This window comes from Camellia sinensis, chromosome 6 (genome assembly GCF_055761805.1).
Source record: "Camellia sinensis isolate YWXY chromosome 6, ASM5576180v1, whole genome shotgun sequence".
In the NCBI taxonomy this organism is placed as follows: Eukaryota; Viridiplantae; Streptophyta; class Magnoliopsida; order Ericales; family Theaceae; genus Camellia; species Camellia sinensis.
Genome location: NC_138966.1, coordinates 88,468,904 through 88,476,036, shown reverse-complemented (window position 1 = coordinate 88,476,036; position 7,133 = coordinate 88,468,904). Strand labels below are relative to the sequence as shown.

General features: G+C 30.4%; 1 long non-coding RNA gene across 1 annotated transcript; it reads right to left on the bottom strand.

The window, feature by feature from the left end:
- Positions 1-1,065: 1,065 nt before the first annotated feature.
- Positions 1,066-4,750, bottom strand: LOC145792757 (uncharacterized). The gene is made up of 2 exons (XR_014332607.1): positions 1,991-4,750; positions 1,066-1,350 (listed from the first exon to the last, which is right to left on the bottom strand). It is a non-coding gene; the product is annotated as an uncharacterized LOC145792757 (long non-coding RNA).
- Positions 4,751-7,133: the final 2,383 nt, after the last annotated feature.

Sequence of the window (7,133 nt, the reverse complement as noted above, 5' to 3'; positions counted from 1 at the left end):
AACAACATGAGGCTCAGTAATTGGTGATTGGTTTGGAGTATGGCTACGTGATGTTTCGGGAGTATTGAATAATTTCCCCTTTTATGTAATTTTCACTTTAATAGGACTTTTGGGTTCATAAGAAAAAAGGGAGGACTAAACAGTTTTGGAATTTGTTGGTGTTTCACCAAAAAAAATAAATAATAATATTATCCAAAAAAAAAAATAACGCTGTTAAATTCAATTTTAATCCATTAAAATCAATACTGTTTCAATTTTTCTTTTATTAAAAAAACAACATTTGACTGCTCATATTATCCATGTAAATTGTACTTTAAAAAAATACACAAAACATAATTTGTTAAAATTAAATTTGACAGTGACTGGTGATGTCTTCCTAACTCTTCCCTTTTACATATAACATTGTCATAATTTGTTAATTTGGTGAATTTATACTTTAATTTGATTGTTTCAATAGTATTAAATTAATTGGTAAACTACTAATAGGTTATAATAGTTTAACTTAATTCCCATCAAATCCTATTGAAAATAAGTCTTAATAAAATTGTTGCAAAAAATAATTTTTTCTGACGATTTTTTGCACATGTCGCTAAAATTTGATAATTAGTGACTTTTTTGTCATGATTTTTATAAATTGTTGCTAAAAATTATAATTAGTGACGTTTTTTTGTGACGAATTTTTTAAATTGTCGCTGAAAGTTAAAAATTAGTGAGGTTTTCTTGTGACAATTTTTTTATACTGTCGCTAAAACTTATAATTAGTGACATTTTTTGTGACAAAAATTTTAAATTGTAACTGAAAATTAACAAGACTTTTTTTAATAGTGTTTGATGAAAAGCGCTATTAATTCTCACAGGATTTATTAGATAATAAGTTCACTTATTACGACCTATATGTAAGTCCCTCTTAATTAATTTGATCATATGAATTATTAAAAAAGAAAAAATAAATGTATAGAACTTAATAATATAAATGTCACACCCCAAAACCGCCCCTAAAAGTTTTGGGCATGTCCACTTCAGAAACAGACAAAAACCAATATATGTAACATATGGGGCCTGAACGGAAGCACCTAATAACAAAAATCTATTCCATTGAGCTACCACTATTATGCCAGGATCACAACATCACATTAGGTAAATAATATACAGAAAATATACACATATACTTTGACTCAGCCCCACAATTGGGCGTATAGCAAAATATTAATGAAAGAAAACCAAAGCATAAGCCAAAAACCTAACAATACTTTACAAAATGCATGGGCTTCAGCTAAGTGCCTGGACACACCAAGGTTGACAGGAGAGAGACGAGCCTTAAGGGTTAGGACTGGTCTCCCGGTTGATTACCTACAGAAACAGACAAAATACAGAATGAGCGGAACTTAGTGAATAATACTATATAAATAATGTAATGTTTAACTTGAATAATAAATCTTATAACTGCAGAGGCATACGATTAACTACATTCTGTAATTACTTCTAGAACAGTCATGGGTCTAGTTTTCTTAACAGAGTGGCTTTAAGCCCAGTAATGTACAGAACGGCCATGGGCCGAACAGATACAGAACGGCCATAGGCCTAGAAATATCAGAAAGACCATTGGCCTAGAAATATCAGAACGACCATTGGCCCAGAAATACATGTATGGACTCAAGAGGTGGCTCGCACGGATTCTAGAGGTGGCTCCCACTTAAGTGTAGCACTTAGTTCCGTACAGCACTTTGTTTCATACCAGAAATCAATAGGTCTCATCATGTCATATCATAAAAGGAACGAATTAACAAAACAGATTACATAACAGAACGAATAAACAGAACAGAATAACTTCGAAATTCATGAGAATATCGTCACACTATAGTGTATATAAATCACCTCATGATTTATTACAAATGGACATAATCGTCTCGCGTATATTAGAATTTTAATAACACTTTTGATAGAAGACGTGTGTCATTGTAGTGCGTTCAATAGGAATAGAACAATTTACCTCATAACAGTCTTGCTTCATCATTGGCAAACAAAATGATTCGGGGTACACAAGCATCATGGTTCCTTTTGTTCACTAGGAGTCAATAAGGTTAATTTACAGATAACAGAACATTAACAATGTCTTTTAACAGTAAGCAACCGCACTACTATAGTACTATCCATGATTCTATCCAATTATCCAATTATGTTTCCCCTTTTAGGTAGATATCTATGTCACAAGAATAACTTGTATGCAGTTCTTATGCGAAAACATAGGTAATTATAGGTTATAACGCATTACCGATAACCGTTAACCGTAGTTGAAATGCAGAATGGTTTCAGAATCATATCGATGTGTGCTAAAGCTTTCAATGTTCACATCAATTCCCAATCAACACACATGTTAACATAATTGCTCAAGGAGAACAAAATGTTAATAACAATAATTATTAATGGTAAATAATATACATTTGTAGTACTATTACTCACAGTGATCGGCTCCAGGTAGTAATGGGACGATGCCCTTGTCTCGATCTACAAGCACAATGCACAACATATAATATGAGATAATAATCGATCCTTTACTTATTTTCTTTGACCACTTAATCAATTAGCCATGGTTGTACCAAGATCATTATACTTCAATAAGTTATAATCCATGCCATAGAGATAGGAGGAATCGATAGAAAAATGGTCCAGACGAAGAAACGGTACAAACCGGTAAACAGAAAGTGAATAGTAGTCACTAAATTAGGCATAACTATTTCTGTACTTAGAATTTGGGGGTGGGACCACCACCATTGGAAACTAGACTTCCGGGGCTTGATTTTAGGCTCAAGAATCACTCAAAACAGAGTCCGGATGCAAAAGATATGCTTATTCAAAGTTACTCAGCATAAGCTGAAACAAGGGTGGCCGCTCGTGCGCCTACTTTGGCCGCTCGAGCGGAAGAACCCGACCGCTCGAGAGCCCAAAAGCAGAATGGAAACCTATTTTTTTCCCTCTTCTCCGCACGTGCGGCCATGGCCTCCGCACGTGCGGCCAGGCCCCTGTTTGATAGTCCGAAATTCATACCAAATCCCATTCTTGATGAGCATTAACAAGGCTCAAAATAAACCCTTTGATTGCTAAACACATGGTTCAAAAATCATGTAATTAGGAGGTACAAACACATAACAATCTAGATGTGAACTAGATCTTTACTTCACAAACCCATAAACAAAACTTGCTTCTTACATGATCTAAATACATAGATATATTCATCTCACTCCTAATTGTAATCAAGCATGGAGAATCAACAATAAGGTGTGATTTCCTTTACATAGTTCAAATTAACACCATTAACTAAATGATGAGAATAGCTCTTCACTTTTACAAATAATACACATACATACACACACTAACTTGCATGATTACCCAAGAAATTCTTACCACATCAAAGAGGAGTTAAGTAAAATAAATTCTACATACCTTGAGCTTCAAGAATCTCCAAAACCCTCCTAATTTCATCCCAATTCTCCTTTCTTGTTGAACTTCCCCTTTTCCTTCTTCTCTTATTCTTTTATTCTCTCCCCAGGTGATATTTACGAAATGAACTTCCTCAAAACAAGTGTTTAAAGAGCAAGGATATATAGATATACATAAAAGTGAATAGGACAAAAATCATTCGTTTAATCATCTCAAATTGAAATTTCACAGAAACGTTTATTATTACCTAAAAATTATGCTGAACACATATATAAAATCAATTTCAGATAATTAAGCCCCTAAGGCTTCCAATTTCTGATTCGAACATTCTAGTTGTGACAGATACTTTTCTTGTTCAACACATATGAACCTATATTCATAGGATCCACTTAATCAAACTTAATTTCATACGAAATTTCTCAATAGGCATATAAATGCACAGAATAAGGGACTAAAAGCATACCAGAAAGCATGTACGAGGGCCGGGTTATTACAATAAATCTAATGTTCCCCCGCCTTTGTTGATTGATAGAACAAATAGGTCTAAATCTATGCCCCTTAATGAATCGAATGGTCTTTCGACCTTCATTTGATTCCGACAGCAAGCATAGATCTCATGAGACCCATCCACTATTACTACGAAAAAAGCCCTGTCATTTTCCTTCGCCGCTCACTAGGCGGCACCATCTATACCCTTATAAAATGCATTCGACTATCTTGTATTTGTTTTTGATCTGAATAGATCTTGGAAGAAGTTTTCCTCCTCTACTTTTGGTTCCGCCTCTTTCTTTTTTAGGGTATGAAAGCAAAATCGATGAGCATCATCTTGCACTCTTTGCTTTTCAAAGGGGCTGGATCTTAGTCTTGAAAGCATGGGTCCCACTATCGATCATGAGGGTGACATGACAATACGGACCTCGCTTGTAACCCGATTTAGTTTGATTTTGATTTATAAGATTTGGACTTACGGGTGAGATGTGATTTTAATTTTTTTAAATAAATTCAGTCTGTATTAGTCCGTTGACTGGTTAAAACCTGAAAAAATTATTAATACATAGAACGCGGATACAATAATTGTGGATCAAGTAAGCCTTCAACTAATATAATTATGAAAAATAAAATGATAAATCCAATGTGATTATTAACTCTTTAACATTAATTAGATGACTCTCAAAATCTAATCCTACCCATTATCTTTTATGACACTAATCTTTTACCATGCCTGTAATCACTACCATACCCTCACTTGTGCTTATAAATAGAGCAATGCTGACGGCTCCCAAGAAAAAAATAAAAGATTTATCAAATTTTTTACGCAATAATGATATAAATATAGAACCACAATTTATTTATAATTTTTAATATACATATGAAATTCTTAACATTTTTCTTAGGTCTTTTTTGTTTTCATAGACGAATGACGGGATTAGATTAATAGTGGGATGCAACTTAAAAACAACATGCTTATTTTGAAATGCTCCCATTTGATCAAGAGTCTTGTAGAATTATGAAATCCCTCCAAGAAGGTGACATAGGCTTGCTAATTCAAACCTATAAGATTGGATGTTTGGAGGTAAAATAACCTTATTGTCTCTTCAATATACACAAAATATTAAAGGGAATTATAGATGGGAAAAGGAAAAAAGAATTACCAACACATTAGAGGCCTACAGTCTTTCATTTACACCCCATCATAGACATACTTGTACCCCTATGCATTGGCAATTTCTTTCCCCTTCACCCATCCGCATGTAGTTCCCCAAAATATTAAAGCCACATTTTTATATAATGAGAATTTTTTTGTAATATCATTAATTTAATCAAAATCAATTAACACTATTATAATAATGCACAAACAAATACAATTTATTTTACACATCTAATTTAATGTAGACATTAATTATCTTCCCACTTAATCTCATGATACTAATAATCTCATCCAAACAAATTGGCCGTTATAGATTACAATCCAATCCAATGCATGGACAAGTTATTTGGTAGTCTTGCGACATGATGCATTGATGAAAGAGATATGGTGTGTTTGGAGATAAATTTTCAAAAAAAAATTTGGAGAAAAAGTTTAGAATTTTTTTTTGATTTGTTTGGTTGTATATTGTAAAAGTAATTTTGAAGTTTGAGAGTTTGAGATGATTTGATATTTTGTTAGAATTGAGTAAATGTGTATGAGAGAAAAAACAATTCAAAAGGAGAGATGAGAAAAAAAAAAGTGATTCATTAATGGGGGCATTTCCCTAAATAAGCTAAAATAATAAATCAATTCCCAAACTAAGCCTAGTTTTGAAAGAATTTCCAAAATAAGCTAACTTGCGATTTACAATCGCGATTTCAACATATTTGCACCTATCTCACGTGAAACTTGATAAATCTTAAATTCGTGGTTACAAAAAGCATTTTTGATTAAGAAATCGCGGTTACAAAACGCAATTTTAATTAATTTTTTTTTCTTCTAAACTCGCTGTTTTGAACCACGATTTTATCCAAAAAAAATTTTCTTCTGAACTCGCTGTTCTTAACCACGATTTTATGAAAAAAAAAATTTCTTCGAAATTCGCTGTTTCGAATCATGCTTTTAGACCACAAATTTTTTCCGCTGAAATCATGGTTGTGAACCACGATTTCAATACTGATTTCCCAACCACGCTTGGACCAACTGATGCCTAAAGTAAAGTAAACACAGTTGGTCTAATAAAGTTATTTCATAAAAAAAAAAAATCTAACAAATAAATTTCTAAAATAAAAATAAAAATAAAATTCTAAAAATTTAAGCTACCTTAGTGTTTAGGGATAAAATTTATTTTTTTTATTTTACTAAAATAAAAATAAATAAATTTTAAGAATTAAACGCTAAACCCTAAAATAAAAAAAAATAAAATTTATCTGTAAACACTAAGGTAGCGTTTGGTAATGTTTAAGTTTTTTGTTTATATTTATAAAAATTTTATAAACTAGTTTTTATTTATTTTTAGAAAAACATAAATTACAAACGAGTTTGGTTTGAACAAAATGTTTAAAAAAATTTATAAAATTTAAATGCGTTTAGTTTTAAAATGTTTAAAAAATTTTAAAAACGTAAAATAAAAAATATGTTTGTTCAAGCCTAAAATATTGAAAAAATAATTATTTGAAAAAAAACTTAATTGGGAAAAAAAATATTTCAAAAAAATTTAATTGAAAAAAAAGATTAATTGAAAAAAAAAACTAATAGAAACAAAAATTAATTGAAAAAAATTATTTGGTCTTAATTTCAATTATTTGGTCTTATTTTTTTTCAATTATTTGAAATTAAGACCAAATAATTTTTTTTTCAATTATTTTTTTCAATTAATTATTTTTTCTATTAATTTTTTTTTTCAAATATTTTTTTTCCCAATTAATTTTTTTTTTCAAATAATTTTTTTTTTCAATTAAATTTTATAAAATTTTTTTAAACAATAATTGTTTTATAAAATTTTCTTTCAATTATTTGTTTAGGGATAAATAATTGTTTAGGGATAAAATTTTCAAATAATTATTTTCTTTCAATAATTATTTTATAAAATTTTTTAAACATTTTGTTCAAACCAAACTCGTTTGTAATTTATGTTTTTCTAAAAATAAATAAAAACTAGTTTATAAAATTTTCATAAATATAAACAAAAAACGTAAACGTTACCAAACGCTACCTTAGTGTTTAC